The sequence below is a fragment of the Gymnogyps californianus genome, chromosome 3 (assembly GCF_018139145.2).
Source record: "Gymnogyps californianus isolate 813 chromosome 3, ASM1813914v2, whole genome shotgun sequence".
Taxonomy (NCBI): domain Eukaryota; kingdom Metazoa; phylum Chordata; class Aves; order Accipitriformes; family Cathartidae; genus Gymnogyps; species Gymnogyps californianus.
Genome location: NC_059473.1, coordinates 80,617,365 through 80,638,102, shown reverse-complemented (window position 1 = coordinate 80,638,102; position 20,738 = coordinate 80,617,365).

Sequence of the window (20,738 nt, the reverse complement as noted above, 5' to 3'; positions counted from 1 at the left end):
ATTCATGCTTCATATAACACAGGGTTACAAGGCCATTCCTCATCCATCATTCTTTCCATTACAGCCCACTGCATTGCTAATTGCTCATCAGGGCAAGAGAAGAAAAAAGTAAGTTTGTTTGCAAGATACTGTGCCAAGTAACACATAGAGAGAAGTGAAATACAATTCACATCTCACACAAACAACTTCAGGTAGGTATTTTTAGCAAAGGCATTACACAGTATGGCTGAAGGCCTACTTTTTTGTTGATAGATCACAGAGGTTGGTGGATTACTTCTCTCTCTCTGAGTGAAAAACAGGACCCTTTCCTAGTAGAAATCAAGGTGGGACAAAACAGAATTTATGTTTTGTAATTTATTTACTGCACTAAATCTTGCTTTCCTCTGTTCAAGCAAATACCCCTGCCACTTTAACATCTAACATGAATCCAGATAGACTCTTTGTGTACATCATGTCTGCTTCACAAGTGCATGAGAAATATTTCTGCATCATATGAAATATGCCTGCATCAACAAGGCCATCACCAGCAGAATTAAAGAAGTCATTACCCCACTCTACTCAGTGCTTGTCAGGCCACACCTGGAGTACTGTCTTCAGTTTTGGTCCCCACTATGCAAAAAAGATGTGGACAGGCTGGAGAGGGTCCAGACAAGGGCCACAAAGATGATCAAAGGACTGGGAAGCCTGTCATATAGAGAAAGGCAGAGAGAACTGGGTTTGTTCAGCCTTGAGAAAAGAAAGCTGAGGGGAGACCTTATCACCATAGTCCAGTATTTAAAGGGTGGCTACAAAGAAGATGGAAACTCCCTTTTTACAAGGAGTCACATGGAAAAGACGAAGGGTAAAGGGTAAAAGTTACTCCTGAGAAGATTTTGATCGGACACAAGAGGAAAATTTTTTACAATAAGAACAATCAGCCATTGGAATAATCTCCCCAGGGAAGCGGTGGATTCCCCAACATTCGACACTTAAGATTCAGCTGGACAGGGTGTTGGGCCATCTTGTCTAGACCGTGCTTTTGCTAAGAAAGGTTGGACCAGATGATCCTTGAGGTCCCTTCCAACCTGGTATTCCATGATTCTATGATTCTATGACATGATTTCTATACAGAGCAATCTTCATCCAATCAGCTGCTCTCTCTAATCTCTTTTCTTCCTTGAGATAGCAGTTAATCTAAGCTGCTGAGAAGAATGAAAGACAACCTTGCACCTTGAACAATGCAGATTTATTTTTTCCTTTCCCTGTGGTGAACACAGAGGTGAACTCTTTCTGAAGAACTCAGTTCCAGGAACTGAGGCTTTTGGGAGGCTCCTCAATAAACTTTCCGGCTGTCCAGCAGTCCACAGAAAAAGAATGAAAAAAATGCCAATGTTGCTTTTCCTTTCTCAAATGTGGGAGGATGAAGTCTCTCAATGCTATTTCTAAGACTCTGTCAGCTGCCAAACACAAATTGTTGTGATACCTACAGGACTCCTTTTCATAAAGCCTAAAGGTTTCTGTGTGTATATTTCTTTAAATCAGCCCAGATGATGTCTGGCCCTCATGGCAACCCATCTGGGTTCATCAGATCAGATAGCACAGTACTGAATTACCAGACTGCATGCACAAAACAATCAAGGCTTTAGTATCTCACAAGAAATCAGGGAATTCTTAATTTGACTGGAAATCTGGCAACCTACTTCTAAATGGTTGAAATTCATTGCTTGAAAGAATTCAAAATAGAAAGCAGGGAAGCCCTTAAATATAATTTTATATTCCTCCTTTATGTTTTCACTAGTATGCAAATCCATGCAAACTAGCAAATGACCAGTTTTTGTATCCGTGAAGAAGCAAATGTTTACAGCATCTACATCCACTTTAACTAAATGACTCCATTCCTCACCCTTCTTTATTCAGACCTACTAACTCTACTTGCTTGACAGCAGACTCCTTCTGTGCAGTTTTTACCTAGGTCTGGCAGAAAAGTTGATGGGATCTATGCAGATAGCCCTATATTTGGTCTTTGATTTTAGTCCTCTAATGCTTGCTGTATTTTGCTGCAAAATAAAATACTTTTTCAGACTTACAGGAGAAGTGACAACGCAGGCACAGTGATTACTAATGATTTTGAAGTAACAGTGGATTTGGTAACAATTGTATCTCCAAGAAGTTGCTTTCTGACTTTATCATCTAGCTATAGTGCTCCTGATATCACTGATTGTGAGGGATAAGCAAGAACAGGACTACTTCATAAGTGGGGACAAACTAAGAGCTGAGGCACAGTGCAAGCAGTGACCAGGGCTCCATCACAAAGGATCTGAACACAGCAGGCAGAGTCAGTTGGTCACAATGACTCATTGACAATCCCACACAAGGAGACCAATCAGGGACAGCAGGAGATGGTGGCAGAGACAAGACTGGGTGACAAGGTTGGAACATAGATCCAAGGTCCATCCAGGAAACAGGGTTGGAGACCCTCCAAAACAGCTCAGGCAAGGATTGGAAGCCCAGGCCAGCAGTTAAATGGAGCTCCTGGGTAGATGTTGGGGGTGCTTGGTGAGACTAGTCAGGGTGGTTAAGGCCTGTTAGTGCACTTGGAGCCCTGACAAAAATCAGGTTTCTCCAACGATATTAGAGAGATGCACTGTGAAATTTGTCCTGTGAACATCTGGCCCATTAAAGCTAAACATGAAGTTTGTCTTGTCCTAGACAATCTGGGGTGGTTTTAAGATTTTTTTTTTTTTCATTCCTTGAACATCCAAAAATAACAGCTATTGGTTATTCCATATCCAGTAGAGACAGTATGTCCCATACCATCTATAATTACTCTGCATAGTGGTCGGTGAACTCATTGCTTTCTTAGTTGAGTCCTTGATGTCTTGCTTTTCCTTTCCTTTTTGGTGTCCCATCTCCTGCCTCCAGCCATGAGTTAGGCCAACTGGTTTAAAAGATAATCCAGTGTCACTTCTTAAAGATGAAAAAGATTTGAGCAACTCATCCAAGCAGGGTACCATCACCCTGTCACCCAAACCTGGGAAAGCACCTGTTGGTGCATATCAGGCATGTTAAATCTATAATTCCCTACTGTCCAATTGAAAAATTGAATGCTATGTATGAAAGGAGTCCTTTTTCTTCTTTTATGATGATTATTTCCTCCTTCCTTTCTGTTTTTCTACCCAGCTGAGTAGCTATCTAAACCAATGCTTTCAATGCCTGCAGAAGGGACGTTTGTTTTTATTGACTGTTTTGTTTGTTAGAGCCTTCTACATTCTTGGATACATTATCCAAAGGAGTACTGTTGTGCCTATTAAATATTCGTAAGGACAAAAATGATTTAGTTTTGCTTCTACTACTGTGAGACCTTGGTCTTGTATAGACTACTAGTTCTAGTCATGCGTATTCTTAGAATATATTAAAAAGGTAACATTTAGTAGTTAAAACTGTTTGGAGGGCAAAAGTTGCTTTGAAACAGCAAGGAATTCTGTTTGAAGCTTGATAATAGAAATTCTGTGAATGCCAAACCTCTCTTTTTGGACAATAGTCACTTGAATAGTGAATTGGCTTCAGCAAGAGATGAGCTTAGTGACAGAAACACCCTCTAGTTGCTGCATATTTATTTCAAGATTATGTTTAATAAAAATTCTATGTATAATGAAAACTTTTGTCACATAACTGGGCTATTGTAAAAAAAGGCAAGGCATGCCTGTACTGTCAGCTGTCATTTTCTTGAAGAGGTATGTATTATATTTGTCGCATGTTGTCTGAATGATTTAGCTGTCTTCACACCTATTCCACTGAATATGGAAGTCAGGGGTTTAGAGACTTCTGTGTTGACTGAATCGGTGTCTATAAAAGACTGATAAACCATTCTGTTTTCATTCTTCCAAATGAGACTTTACTGGATTGACAATTCATTAACAATACATATTGTCAGTCTGAATCATTATCAACCATTATCATTACATATTCAAATGATTAGTTCTTAATAAGCTTATCCTACATTAGCTTGGAATGTACAATACCATGGAGCTAAAGCCGCATATGTGGAATGGCTCTTGATGGTCTTAGTCACACAGGTTTGAGGTGAATTCAGAGCTCTTTGACATGGGTAGCTTCTTTCTACCCAATTTTTCCTTGCTCATCCTTTGTGTTTTATGTTCCTCTCCCCACTCCCCAGAAGAAGAAGTGTGATCTCATCTGCTGTGACACAGTTCATCTTACTTTTAGGACCAGAATTAGTTCTGGTTCACCAGACATCTTTCCTGATTAATCTGCAGGGTAAATCTGGTTTCCACAGACACCTTTCTTACCTATTCTTTATCCTTTGTGTCTTATCTTGCAGATATTACTACTTGCAAGTTGACTTGTGCACCTGTTGTGGTTTAACCCCTGCCAGCAATTAAGCACCACACAGCCAGTCAGTCACTCACTCCCCTCCCGGTGGGATGGGGGAAGAGAATCAGAAGAGTAAAAGTGAGAAAACTCATGGATGTCATATGGCCTCGAACATCCCTTTGGTCAGTTGGGGTCAGCTGTCCCAGCTGTGTCCCCTCCCAGCTTCTTGTGCACCCCCAGCCAACTTGTGGGCAGGGCAGCATGAGGAGCAGCAAAGGGCTTGACTCTGTGTAAGCACTGCTCAGCAACAATGAAAGCATCCCTGTATTATCAACACTGTTTTCACCACAAATCCAAAACGTAGCCCCATACTAGGTACTATGAAGAAAATTAACTCTATCCCAGCCAAAACCAGCACATTCTCCACCCCTTAGTCCCTATCATTTATGTCATGCTCAGCTCCCACACTATCCAATACATTCCCATTACCCACCACCCCCCTTCCCATTCTTTGACATAATACACAGATATCATTCCCTTAGTCTATGGACCACTCCTGTGAAATGTCTGTAAAATGTCCATAAATGCCCACAAATGTCCACAAAATGTCCATTGAGTTCATTTAGTCCATGGCTTTGGACTCCATCTGTTATGGTGGTCACTCAGGACAGGAGAGATGGTGTGTTGCATGGAGTTATTGGGAAGCAAAGCCAGCTCAGGTCGGGTTACTGCTGCATTTGCACTGCTTCTTGTAAGGCTTGTCCTCCATTGGTTCAGATGGTTCCTGCTATAGTAATTCCTGTAACATGCAACTCAAATCATGGGTTACAATTTAAAGGTATATCCATTACAATCTCCACCCCTGGTCCCTTTGGACCAGACCACAGGGTTTAACATTGCAATGAACTCCTCCCCTTGCCCCTGCTCCAGCTTGGACTTATCCACAGAGCGCAGTCCCTTAGGGTTGTACTTGCTCCAAGTGGAGCCTTATCTGTGAGCCACAGTCTCTTCAGGGGTATACCTGCTGTGGCATAGACTTGTCCACAGCCACAGTCGCTTTGAGGTGCAGCTGTTCCAGCATGGCCTTACCCATGGCTGCAGTCCCTCCAGGGGTGTGCCTGCTCTGGTATGGGCTTATCCATGGCCACACGCTTTGAGGTGCTCCAGCATGACCTCATGCACAGTCACTGATGCTTCATGGTGTACCTTCTCCAGTGTGGGCTTATCCTTAGGCCACAATCCCTTCAGAGGTATACCTGCTGCGGCACAGATATAACCACAGACACAGATGCTTTGAGATGTACCTCCTCTGACGTGGACTTTAACACGACCACAGATGCTTTGGAGTGTCCTGCTCCTGTCTGGACTCATCCACAGGTCACAGTCCCTTTGACTTGAATTCACACTGGAGTTCCAGCCTGTCCAGTACAGCAGCACAGAAATAGCAGTGATGCTCTGGCCATCTGCCAGCTCAGGCACATCGCCATTGCTGTTATCAAAATGTTCCCAGGCACAGCAGAGTAAGATGATAAGCAGCACAGCAGTACAGCAAGCAGCGAAAGCAAAAAGCAGTCACTAGCGAGCAGATAAACTTTAAGATACAGTAAGGTAAGCAAGGCCCATGGCAAGCACAGAAGCCTGCCGATTAATACCTAAACAGCAATAACAGCTATAAATTCAATCTAACACATTCTAATCAAACCTGTCATTATCTCAAACCCTTCAAGCCCGACGTTGGGTGCCAAAAAAGGCTGTCATGGTTTAATCCCCGCCAGCAACTAAGCACCACACAGCTGCTCACTCACTCCCCCCCGGTGGGATGGGGAAGAGAATCGGAAGAGTAAAAGTGAGAAAACTCATGGGTTGACATAAAGACAGTTTTAATAAGTAAAGCAAAAGCCACACACACAAGCAAAGCAAAATGAGGAATTCATTCACTACTTCCCATTGGCAGGCAGGTGTTCAGCCATCTCCAGGAAAGCAGGGCTCCACCATGCATAACGGTTACTTGGGAAGACAAATGCCATCACTCCGAATGTGCTCCCCCACCTCCTTCTTCTTCCCCCAGCTTTATATGCTGAGCATGATGTCATATGATCTCGAATATCCCTTTGGTCAGTTGGGGTCAGCTGTCTCAGCTGTGTCCCCTCCCAGCTTCTTGTGCACCCCCAGCCAACTCATGGGCAGGGCAGCATGAGGAGCAGAAAAGGCCTTGACTCTGTGTAAGCACTGCTCAGCAATAACTAAAACATCCTTGTGTTATCAACACTATTTTCATTACAAGTCGAAAACCTTCCCTCATAGTAGCTACTATGAAGAAAATTAACTCTATCCCAACCAAAATCAGTACACTGTTACAAAATGTTTCTATAATCTTGCTAATTATTCCACTTTAATAAGCTTATGACTGAGATAAAGATATGGAAATATTAATTATGCCTTATTTAGCATGCTTTTTAATGGGTGAAAAGGCTTCTGCTTTAGCTGCACACCATGTTTGAAAGATCTAGTCTCTCTGACACACTGACCACAACATCAAACCTGAATCACCACAAAGCCTAGGTGCAGGAGTCATGAGGTAGACATCTAACTCATGAAACTGGGCTTCTTCTGCCAAGCAAGAGTGCCTACAGAACTTTGTAAATCAAAATAGAGGCACCACTGTGCTGTGGACATTGTCTGAATTAACCAGACCTAAGTAGCATGTCCTCTGAGCAGTTTGCTTGGACTATACATGTGTATTTAAACTAATTCCTTTTATGACAGACCAAAAGGTGAAGCAGGAAAGGAGAAGAGTGGAGAGGAAAGGAGCAAAGAGGAGGTGAAAGGTCCAAGCAAACTGAGGATAGTTATTTGTCGTGGTTTAACCCCAGCCAGCAACTAAGCACCATGCAGCCACTTCCCTCTCCCCTCTCCAGTGGGATGGGGAGGAGGATCGGAAAAAAAGGTAAAACTCGTGGGTTGAGATAAGAACAGTTTAATAACTAAAGTAAAATAAAATATACTACTAAATAATAATAATAATAATAATAATAATATAATTGTAATGAAAAGGAATATAACAAAAAAAAAAGAAATAAAACCCAAGAAAAGACAAGTGATGCACAATGCAATTGCTCACCACCCGCTGACCGATGCCAGAGCTGCGATCTGCCCCTCCCAGCCAGCTCCCCCCTGTTTATATAATGGGCATGACGTTCCATGGTATGGAACACCTCTTTGGCTAGTTCAGGTCAGCTGCCCCGGCTATGCTCCCTCCCAGCTTCTTGCACACCTGCTTGCTGGCAAAGCATGGGAAACGGAAAAGTCCTTGGCTTAAGATAAGCGCTACTTAGCAACAACTAAAACATCAGCATGTTATCAACAGTATTCTCACACTAAATCCAAAACACAGCACTGTACCAGCTACTAAGAAGAAAATTAACTCTATCCCAGCTGAAACCAGGACATTATTCAAACAATATTTTTGGTTTCTTGAGCAATTTCTGCTTCCCTCCTCGACTCTGAATGCAAAAGTCCCATTCAGAAGCTTTGTTATTTTGGTGACATTACTAGTAAGAATGGAAGGGTATAATTCAATTACTCATAAACAGGTCATCTAGTGCTGTTTCAGATGCTTTTGGGCACTTTCATAGCTTCCAGCTGATGCTTCAGAAATCTGTCAGTGTTGGAAGTAGATGTATCAGACACCGTAGGAAACATAGAAGTTTCTCCTGCTTGCCTGTGTATGGGCAACTGAATCATGCCTCAAGTTTCTCTTGTGTTGTTTAGAGTTCCTCTGTAGTCAGTGGAGAGAGACAGGCACTTCCAGAAAGTTGCTTATCCTGGGAGACAAGTCTCTTTCTCAAGGTGCCTTTTTCTCCTTTGACTATAAAGATAGCCTAAACAATTACTGTAACCTGGACACAAAACTTTTAGATGGCTATAGACAGGAGAGATTAATCCTACCCCAAATTTTGAATTTTTTTTAATGTGTATTGTCAAGTAACTGCAGAACAATTGCCTTCTTAGACAGTTAGTTATAGTGATGACATTGTTTGTCTGGTTTGGAGAAAAGGCTGAGGGGCGACCACATTGCTCTCTACAGCTTCCTGAGGAGGGGAAGTGCAGAGGGAGGTGCTGAGCTCTTCTCCCTGGTATCCAGTGATAGGATGCGTGGGAACAGTTGAAAGCTGTGCCAGGGAAGGTTTAAACTGGACATTAGGAAGCATTTCTTTATCGAGAGGGTGGTTAAACACTGTAACAGGCTTCCTCGAGAGGTAGTCGATGCCTCAAGCCTGTCAGTGTTTAAGAGGCATTTGGACAATGCCCTTAACAACATGCTTTAACTTTTGTTGAGCCTTGAAGTGGTCAGGCAGTTGGACTGGATGATCATTGTATGTCCCTTCCAACTGAAATATTCTATTCTATTCTATTCTATTCTATTCTATTCTATTCTATTCTATTCATTCAAACATGTGCAGTTACTGTTAAGAATTTTCTTTTTTTTTTTTTTTTGTAACTACATTGCTGATATTCATGCAATTGTATTTTGTCAGTAAAGGTTAAAATATGCTGTTGTGGGTGGTATTTTTCAATATAAAGGAAAAAATAATTAGAAAGTAACTGTGAAATTTATTATACAAATGTGAAAAAATTAGTATACTTATTAGTTTTAACCCTACTTCTTAAAGACAAGATGTGCTGGGTTTGTTTAGTGAGGGAGGGGCTACAGGGGTGGCTCCTGAGAGAAGCTTTTAGAAGCTTCCCTGGCTCCAACCTGGACCCACCTCTGGCCAAGGCTGAGCCAGTCAGTAACGGTGGTTGCACCTCTGTGATAGCATATTTAAGAGCGGAAAGAAAAAAAAAAAAATACTCCTGTGGTGTGAGAGTAAGATGGAGGAGGAAGAAGAGGAAGAAGAGGAGGAAGAGGAAGAGCAGGAGGAGCAGCAGCAGCAGCAGCTACAGTAAAGAAAGCAGGAGAGGAAGAAGAAGATGGCAGAAGAAGAGGAGCTCCAGTGAGGAGAGGAGTGGGATGTGAGAGAAACAATCATGCACACACCAAGGTCAGTGAAGATGGAGGAGAGCGAGGAGGTGCGCCTGAGCAGAGATTCCCCTGCAGCCCGTGGTGAGATGTCAGGCTGTCCCCCTGCAGCCCATGGAGGGTTAACGGTGGAGCAGAGATTCCCCTGCAGCCCATGGAGGACCCCACGCCAGAGCGGGTGGCTGGGCCTGGAGAAGGCTGTGACTCCATCGGAAAGCCCACGCTGGAGCAGTTTATGGAGGACTGCAGTGCATGGAAAGGACTTGAGTTGGTGAAAATCATGGGGGGCTGACCCCCGTGAGAGGGACCCCACACTGGAGCAGAGGAAGAGTGTGAGGAGTCCTCCCCCTGTGGAAGGAGCGGCAGAGACAACGTGTGATGAACTGACCGCAACCCCCATTCCCGTCCCCCTGCACCACTGCAGGGGAGGAGGTAGAAGAATCGGGAGCAAAGCTGAGCCCAGGAAGAATGGAGGGGTGGGGGGAAGGTGTGTTTTTAAGATATGGTTCTATTTCTCATCATTCTACTCTGATTTGGTTGTTAACAGATTAAATTGGTTTATTTTTCCCCAAAATCAAGTCTGTTTTGCCTGTGACCATAAGTGGTGAGTGATCTCTCCCTGTCCTTGTCTCGACCAACGAGCTTTTTCGCTGTATTTTCTCCTCCCCATCCCACTGGGGGGAAGGAGTGAGCGAGCAGCTGCACGGTGCTTTGTTGCTGGCTGGGCTTAAACGACAACAGAAGAGATCTATGATTATGCACCTTTCATTAAAGGAAGAATAGTTTAAATTACGTAATTAAATGAAGAATAGTTTTATTTATGTATTAGTTCTATATAATCAGTTGCCAAGCTTTAGGCTAACCTGGTTGTTCAGTACAGTGATATCAACAATTTCCAGTCTGTTTGCTGAAGGTACTAAATTGCAAAGGGCAAAGGGCTACAATCAGTACTTATGGTTAGATTCTCTGATATGTCCTCGTCATTTCTGACTGTTCAGGTAGTGGATGAAAAACTGAAATCTCTCATAAACTCTGTGGTGAGAATTCTCCCAGAGTGAGGTATTTCTCAAGCAACTACAGATTAATTATAATTGGCTTTTGAACCCTCAGTCTCTGCAGAAAACAAAAATGTCTGGAATGAACTATATTCTCAATATCCCTAATGAGCAATAGGTCTTGTGGACTTGAACCGTATGCCAAAAACTAGAGTATCCTCTTGGATGATTTGAATTAGGCTGAAGGTGAAGTTATGGCAAAATATACCAAAGCTCTTACTGAAATTTGTTTTCACCAAAAACATACTTTAGTGCTACCAGTATGACGACTGATTTTATATTTCCAGAACTTTAACATGTTTGTAAGCAATAATATGCTTTCTGACTTAATTCCTGAAAAAGGCTGCTAAAGGGCTAACTGCCAAATAGTTACAGAAAAACAAAGTTAGTATCTGCCCAGAACATGACCATCTCACAACAGAAGCGTGCATAGCCCACAGGGAAAGTAATAAGAGATAACTGGAAAAGCAGCACTTCTAGATAACATAGACCCAGGTTAATTTAAACAATTAAGGACAAAGTCTTCAGGCAAAGGACCAGAAAAACATTCAGTTTACATTTTTTTCTAATGTAGCCTCCCCTGACGATCCAGTTTAGAGTACTGAAATAAACAGGTGATCTCCAGAATTCAGATTTGACACTACCCATTTAACACTTCTGATACAAATCATTTAGTTACGGAACTGAAAAAGACCCTTAAACTAGTACAGTTTTAATATGTATTAATGCAGAGATTAAACTGAGACTTTATCAAGAGGCAAGGTTTGAAGTATTTTGCTTTTTTGTATATTATGACCATTTCTTTGCTGACTATATAGGCCCTTCACTCTTAATGCTCAAACAAAATAGCATGCATATCCTAGTTCCTGCATCATGCTGTTGTGCCAGTTGCTTTAATTCTCTTTACTTGTAATCTGTAAATTTATGACACAGAAAAGATCAGGAGTCTAAGGGCCATCTTATTAAAACAACTGAGAAAACTTCTAAGATTGTCATTTTCTTTCATGAGTTAGCACTTTATGTAGATGAAATTTTGTACAAAATCCACATTATACAAAATATTCATCTGTTAAAGGTGCCCTGATTCTTAGAAAGTGTAAGAATACTATCTACTCAACATGAAAAAGATAAAGGACTGACACTGAAATTTTGTTACAAAATTCATAAAGTAAATTCATAAAACAGGTGTGCTCAGGTCTCTTTTCAAAGAAAAAAACCAAGCAAACAAACTTACCTGATCTTAGTATCCATCAAATTAATACCAGGGAAAAATCTGACAAAAATCATGTGATTTTTAGAGATTCTTTAAAGTGTCCATCCTCAAAATTTGAATATTAATTAGGATAATCAACTAACCAGAAAAATAATTAACCTATGTAGTATCTTAATTAAAATTAATTAATTCTTTACTTTTATAATGGAGCTTAAAAGTATCATGTTCTCACAAACAACTTTATTTAGAGTCCTGTTTTAATTTTGATTTATAATATCTGAAACTTCCTTTTCTTACTTAGGTAAAGGGATGTACCCACTTATATTTTTGGATTAATGGCAAATTCTAGTTTTCATCACTCAGATTCTAGCTCTAGGTTTCTGAATAACAGTCTCACTATCATTTTATTTCTAGTTATTTAGAGGAAATCTTTGTCCAAAAGGAGACTGCTCTCCCAGTCATCTTGGACAATTTTTCAGGAAGTAGTGAAAACTTTGGTCTTAGTATTTGTTTATCTCAAGAAAACAGAAATAATATGCTACCCAGATCTCATATTCCAGCTGATGTCACCAGTAATGATTATTTTCTGTCTTCAGTGTATAAATTGCCTATTTAGAAGTGATTTGATGCAGTTCAAGTTGATAAAATTAACTTTGGTTATCCAAAGGAAAAAGTTTTTTGAAATATTCTTAAGTGAGATTCTGGGGGGAAAATTATATTAAATTGGCAAGAAGAATGAATGTCTGCAGGGTAACAATTCAATGTCTCTACTGTAGGTGTCAGATAGCTGTATGTAGTCACCACATTAAAAAATTGAATCTCTTCCACTAAATTGCTTCAAAAAGACCATGAAATTCATTGGGTTGCATAAGATATACACCAGACACTGCATACGTTAAAAGAGCAAATATAGCAGGCATGAAGGGAAAGGTGATAAAAATGCAATTGAGGTGTAAATGAAGTGGTCGGGTCCTTCATCTAAAGGCATTCTATAGTAAAATTCTCACTTCTCAAAAAAGGCACTTCAACAGCTAGCACACACACACACACACACAAAACCCAAACTGAATCAAACCAAACCAAACTATCTATTGACAACTGGGAGCACAAAAAAAAAGTTACAGTTAACTTAAGATGGTTTGAACACATTTGAAATCACCTGTAATCTGTTCAGCTGAAGTAAAGGCCAAAAGGCTGTGTGAAAAGGAAAAGCAGTTACATAGTTGTCTTGTATGTGGAACTTAATTATCTTGTCTGTGGAAAACCATTCCTTTCAGCAAGGAATTATACACTTATATGACGTTTTGCAATTAATACATACAAATAGTTTAATTATAGACTGCTGCCATTGACAATGCAGATAGCAGTGGTTATGTGCCCTGCAGGATTTAAGCAACTTGTCAAACACAATCAGAAAGATAGATCTCTTTTTTTAAAGACCACTGAGACATTACCTTTTAAAGTAACTGTTTAACATTTTTTTCAAGTCCAAAATGTACCAAAGACTTTCAGAGTGTTTAAAATCACTTAAAATAGAAATTCAATGCCTATCAAATATAATAGAAACTAACAGGACATCTAAGAAAGTCAAAAGAAGAGTGAAAAACTAAAAGTCTACTTTCAAAAATACTTCTATGACTTTCCTGTCACAAAAACAAAGGCAGTATGTCTACCAAACTAGAGGGAAAAAACCCACAACAATTCTATTACTTGTATATAAACAGATTTCATCTGTGTAGGGTAAGGACAATAAGCTTATTTTATAAGCTACGGATGTTACAGAAATCTATGCTGAGAAAATGAAAAGATTAATAATGCAGCTGATATTGAAAATGCTGAGACCTAAAAGAAGTGTGCCTCTCTTTACTAGCTATTACAAGAGAATAATATAAAGTGGCATTACATTAAGCAAGCAACTGCTCTCTGATAGCATCTCGGTTTCGGAGGGCAACACTCAACAGGACTTTCCATGCAGTACTTTTATTAGTCTCCCTCCTAAGTTCATTCTTTGCAGAAAGCAACTGGGCAGCTGAAAAAGAATCCCCAAAATAACTTCAAAAGAATCAACCATCTACTTCAGACCCTTACTATCAGTGTGAAATGACATTTTCTCAAGCACTAATAATATAAAAGAGGGTTTATTACTTATTTTTATACAATGACTTCATGGATATTTGTCGTGGTTTAACCCCAGTCAGCAACTATACCAGCTACTGTACCAGCTACTAAGAAGAGAGTTAACTCTGTCCCAGCTGAAACCAGGACAATATTGAAATGTTTTTATGATTTATTAAAAGATTTTCCTACCTATTTAGATTTCATATTCCTGGAGAGGAGGATTGGGTAAACAGAGAGAGATGAGAGTGATATTTACTTAGGAATTGAAGGTTCTCAATATTAATTGCATGCCTTAGATGGGTTCTTGCATATCCATTTGAAATACCTGAGTTAAATATTTCCTTGAGTTTTGTAAGATTTAGCAGAGCACTCATTTTGATTAGAAACGCTTCCCCTGCTTCCTAAATGCTTATAGTGATCTCTGATAAATTTCATAAATTTCACTATGTTCTCCATAAAATTCGTTTACCAAACTATAAGATATTGGGACACAATTGTATACTGTTTTTTACAAAAATATATTTAGTTTTAACTTACCTGGAGAAGACAGCCCACATCAAAGAAGATTCACTCTTACAATGAGATGGTTACTAGAAATCCTCTATGGAGAGCAATACAAAAGCAATTGTAACTGAAATAAGAGATGCAAGGTATTTGGTTTCTTTTATCATAGTCCTTTGTTCTTTATAGGTAAAATTATCATAATTAATGGTTATAATTATTTTGAAGTCTGTCTTTCGGTATCTATTGACATGTGGCAAAGAACCTCATATGGCAAAAGCTCATGGGTGAGATTCCCTTCTGAAGCAAGTGGAGGCAGGGTGATATATTTGGGATATCCTAAATGTAACCTAAATCCTGTTTTGGGGGAGATTAATTGAGTTCAGGAATTAGCAAATGCTAATTAAAATTAGCAAAAGCAAGCAATGGTGAATGGAGCTATTCAGTTTACCCATTCTTCCCTGTAGGAAAAGACAATATTTTTTTTGACCTGCTGTCGTGGTTTAACCCCAGCCGGCAACTAAGCACCATGCAGCTGCTCGCTCACTCCCCCCCCACCCCTGGGATGGGGGAGAGAATCAGGAAAAAGAAAAACCTCATGAGCTGAGATAAAGACAGTTTAATAGGACAGAAAGGAATGAAAAACAATGATAATGATAATGATAATAATAATATGACAATAGTAATACTAAAAGAATTAAACTATACAAAGCAAGTGGTGCACAATGCAATTGCTCACCACTCGTTGACTGATACCCAGGTAGCTCCCGAGCCGCGATCCGCGCCTCCCAGCCAACTCCCCCAGTTTATATACTGGGCATGGTGTCATATGGTATGGAATAGCTCTTTGGCCAGTTTGGGTCAGCTGTCCTGGCGGTGTCCCTTCCCAGCTTCTTGTGCCCCTCTAGCCTTCTTGCTGGCTGGGCATGAGAAGCTGAAAAATCCTTGACTTAGTATAAACACTACTTAGCAACAACTAAAACCATCAGTGTGTTATCAACATTCTTTTCCTACTAAATCCAAAACACAGCACTATACCAGCTACTAGGAAGAAAATTAACTCTGTCCTAGCCGAAACCAGGACACCTGCTATCTAATAGACATACTGTATGAGGCAGATTGTGGCCTGAGGGGAGCCAAATGTACCTGTTCCAGCAATTCCTGTAATTACCTGGTTATGAGTAGTTCAGAGAAGATTTCTTACTCTTTTCTGTTGAACCTATTCTGCTTTGTATAAATGCAAGAGAGAGTAAGAAAGAAAAGTATTAATTCTTATGATTAGGAGCAGTCGAGGAGTTACAGAGCTCACCTAGGGGATGGCAAGACTTGGCATCCATGCCTCGTGCCTGTCATTAGATAAACATTTCATCTCATGACTGCTAAATATATGATATATGAACAGGGCCGTGGACAGCTGCAATGTAAATTGGGAGGAGCGTTATGGGGAGGTGCCATTGTGTCACTGACCCACAGTATATATGTGACTCCAAACAGCAGGAAAGATCACAAAGCTTTGTATTCCCAAAAGAAAATCTGTATGTGGTAAATTTACTGGATAAAAGATGGTAATCCAGATTTTATCATTCTGTACACTTGTAATTTAAAATCTTTTAATGATGTGGTCAGGTTACAGAAATGGAAGCTGGCAAATTTTTGGAGGAATTTATACAACACAAGTGTATAAAGGAAACCAGAAATAGTTTCAATATTATTCATTTAAAGCAGTGGGTGAACAATTTTTCAGCCAAAAAGTTGATGTTTTTATTCATGTATTTATAAAATATTGTTTGCCATAAACTGTTCAGCTAGCTCCTGAAACGTAATATAACCTCCTCCAGCCTTCCATTTTTCAAAGTATTAAAACAAACATCTACTCAGTCTTTCTAATACAAATAGTTTTTATTGCTATCCTTTCAAAATGTCTTGTAATTTGCATTCCTGAACACATTCAAAAACTAAAATGAGGGTTTGGGGTAAAATGGGGTAAAATACAGCAACATGATGGAAAAAATAGTCTGCCTAGCTCAGTCCCAGTTCAGCACATTTGATTGACTGTTAAGAAACTCAGAAACATCTGCTCTGCTCATTGGATTTTTCTGAACAAAATCATGGGTATTTTCAAATGAATCATTGCCAAAGTCATTAGTCAATAATGGTTACTTGTAGTTAGCACTTAAATGCTAAACAAACATTGGGGAAAAAAAAAAAAGTATATTTTGAAGGCTCTGCAGTGGCATAATTCTACCATACTATGGCTTTATAGAACAAATCTATTGTTCAACTGTTCTTCATAATAAAACATGCAGCATAGATAACATAATATTGCATATATACTATAATATATACAATAAATTGTACATTTTTACTACTGCTGGTGAAAATTTCTTTTCAGATCTATTCTTGGAATCAGCTCAGTTGTTCTGGTATCTAAAACATTCTCATGAAACATCCCACATACTAAATTCTTCCCGAAGTTAAAGCTGCTAAGTATACTAAAACTTAAAAATTTATGTGAAATTTTATCAACTACAAATGACAGATGTGGTTGCCAAAAGCAAATGATATTATTCGTTCTGAAGCTATATAATTAGTTGTTTAGAAGGAATACATTTTTAAAAATGCTTAAAACATTGGGAGCGGGGACAAGGGAAAATAAACTCCTACTGAGAGGCTTCATTACACTTTCCTTTTTGGAAAAACTATGCTGAAGATGACAAGAAATTTCCCAGGGAGAATGTTTTATTTAAAATTATGTCCATAATTTATTTACTTTCATTGAAATCCAAGAGAACAATCTAGACTAGAATCTCTCAGAATCTATTTTCTACAAGCTCTGACTTCTTCCTGAGAGCGATGTTTGGGAAAGCTTTTACTTCCTGTTGTTATCAATAGTCCTAGGGAAAGATCATTTCCTCTAGTTCTGATCGAAGACTGCCCATTGTCTTGTATTCTCTATTCAGATGTAATTGTTGGTACCAACAGTTTACAGTCTTGGCATAAACTTAATGTCAGTTGTTAAAGTGCCATTAGTTGAACCAGTAAACCAATAAACTGTTGTTATTTTGTATTTTCTTACGACTAAGGATACTAAGAATCAAAGTATTAGCCATATCAGTGTGTTCAACATCCAACAGAGAGATAAAGATACAGAAGTAATATCTGGTAACAGATCTGGCATAGAGATTATATGATCTGTCTGTTTTAGGCACAAGTCTTTTTCTCTTCCTCTACATTTGATAAAAACATTTCCACTGTTAAATTAGCATTCTTATTGGCTTTTCTCTTTTTTCCCATGTCCTGCCTCATATTCTGCCCCCCCCCCCTTTTTTTTTTTTGAGAACAAAAAAGTAATTTCTTTTCTGAATATTTTGATCTCAGCCTTTCTGGATAGCAAGCCCACAAGTACATTTGTCATTCTCTGTTTACAGACATAGTGTGTTATGATAGATTTTCAAACTCAGCTTGAATTCTGCCATGTCTCATGTTATAAGTACATTCTCTGACCTCTGAAACATAGCTTTCTTTGCTGAGTAATCCATTCTTCAAATTGTAACAGACCCTGTGCTTACTCCTCAGATACTTTCTAAAGCAGCAGTTGATCTATGTATTCTGGAGATCTTCCCAGAATCATAGAAAACAGGATTGGAAGAGATTCCAGATAACACCCCATTGCCAAAGGATCAGGATCAGCTATGTTTATGCCATTCCCGTTAGATGATTGTCTATCTCCTTCTGTAAAAAAAGCTTCAATGCAAAGTTTTGTTTTCCTCCTTTCCGGGATACAAATTTTGATTGTAATCAAGAACCACATATTAAAAGTGTTGTTCCTCTCCTCCCTTCCAAGTAAGAAAAATGACACCTCAGCTGCACAGCATTCAGAAAATAGATCCAGGAGTACCAAAGCCACCCGCCATGAAATTACACAGCTTGCCAGAAATAGATATTGATTTTTATCATAAACTCACCACAGCAAAAGCCAGTCAAATGGCAAAGATAGATTGGCAATTGCAAGTTCTACAACTTGCAGTACTAAGGAAAGCTGACACCCCCTCACCCCCCCCCCCCCCCCCCCCCCCCCCCCCCCCCGCAAAGTATAAGACAAGTAATTTTCACGGGGAAGGCAGGATAGTAAAATTATTTAAATGAAGATTAATATGTATGTAGGTGGCTATTCCTTTTGCTTCAATAGCACTGGTAAAATTTGGAGAGCAAATACTCACTGGATTGGTAATATCTAAGGTTCAATTTAACCAAACTCTTTCCTGGCTTGCTTATGCTTCAACTCCAGGATACCTCCAAGGTATTTTTGAGATAACATCTGTTGTCAGTTATCTTAGAATTAGTGTTTAACTTCACTGACTTTGTTCACATAATGGCTGTATTGTCATTATGACTTTCCTTATCTTTTATCCTGCCTTGAGTTCTTAACCCATCTCAGAGTTAAACATTTCTTGTTATATTCAAACTGAGCTGCTCCCCTTTGGGTTCTGTCAGAGTGGTGCGCATGAGCACTTTTAAAATTTACCTTGCATAGTTTGTTTAGAGGCTCTGACCAGCTACTGCCTTCTAACGAGAGATAATTGATTTTATTAAGGCTTTCTTACGTGTCTCCGTTTTCTATATTTCTATCAGATTGAAGATCACATATTTTTGTTCAATCATTCTGTTTTGATGCTGTAAGTCTGCTCTACAGAAGAAGTCATCTACCTACTTGCCTGTCACTTTCATGTAGTACATAGGGAAGCGACAGTATTGCAAATTAAGTGATGTATAGTAAATGTATTTGGCATTTATATGGAGCTCTCCAAGTGCTTTTCCACTCTTTCAGCACAGAGCCCTGTATTTCAGCTTCTTGGAAATGAACACTATTCTGAGACCTGCCTCTTCATTTAAAAATCCTTTTGTTTTGTTTGAATAGTGAACCTGATGCAGAAGTTTGATGTCACGGGGGAGTCTCTCCATTTCTGTGATATAGTGACAGAAGGGAGTGGTCCCTCCCAGGAATTATTTAAATTCTAGCCAGCATCCTGTTTTTCCAGGTAAAAAAACCTGAAACTTCTTCACCTGATACAATAGTATTAAGGAGCCTTTCAAAACTTCTCTCCTCAGTTTTTCTTGATCTTACAATGGTATCAACAATATTCACTGTTTTTATTATTTACTGACTACTGCCCTTTGAAATAAAGGCAATGTTAACACATTATCTTCAACAGATTTTTCTAAACAATCTTCACTCTTGAAGAAAGTTCTGATTTCTTTCATGGTTTTAATGAATACCATAACTAAGAAGTGGGGGGATGTTTGGTTGGGGTTTTTTTTGTGGTGGTTTTTTTTTTTTTTTTTTTTTTACTTCTGCATTTGTCTTGAAAAGGGTATTTATCTGTTGTGGTTTAACCCTAGCCAGCAACTAAGCACCACGCAGCTGCTTCCCCCTTCCCCCTCCCAGTGGGGTGAGGAGGAGGAAAGAGGGGGAAAAAAAAAAAGTAAAACTCGTGGGTTGAGATAAGAACAGTTTAATAACTAAAGTAAAATATAATACTAACAATAGTAATAATGAAATATATAATAATAATAATAGTAATGAAAAGGAATATAACAAAAAGGAGGGGGAGGAAGGGAAAAAAACCCCCAACCAACCAAACAAAAAAACCACCAGTGATGCACAATGCAATTGCTCACCACCCGCTGACCAATGCCCAGTTAGTTCCCGAGCCACGATCCGCGCCGCCCAGCCAACTCCCCCCTGTTTATATACTGGGCATGACGTTCCATGGTATGGAATACCCCTTTGGCTAGTTCAAGTCAGCTGCCCCGGCTATGCTCCCTCCCAGCTTCTTGCACGCCTGCTTACTGGCAGAGCACGGGAAACTGGAAAGTCCTTGGCTGAAGATAAGCGCTAATTAGCAACAACTAAAACATCAGAGTGTTATCAACATCATTCTCACACTAAATCCAAAACACAGCACTGTACCAGCTAGTAAGAAGAGAGTTAACTCTGTCCCAGCCGAAACCAGGACATTATCTTAGAATTTTTCTCTGCTTGGAACCATCGTTACAGCGAATTTTTCTTCCTGTGGTTGTCAGTCATCACCATCTTAACACATATTATACTAATAAGTGCTCAGAAGTTCATTAGCAATTTATTGGTTCTGGATTTGCCTCAATAGGTTAATCCTCATACAATTAGATCACTATGTTATCGAATCATACTAAGATCACACATAAAACATATTGACATTCTAACCCTGAAACTGTTCACTCTTCATACATGTTTCTGGAACTCTGCTGCCCCAAACAATGCCCTGAGCCCTACCTTGTGTACAACATACTGTGTGATTACCTTTTCCCTAACACATCCACTGGAATTGGGGTAATTGTCACTACCTCTTTGATATGTGTGGTGGTTCAGCTGTGACAAAGTATCCATTTCAAACATATATATTTGTCCAGAAGTTACCTTAATATTCATAAACATCTCAGAGGCTTAGAAAGGCATTATCAGATAGTTTGCGAA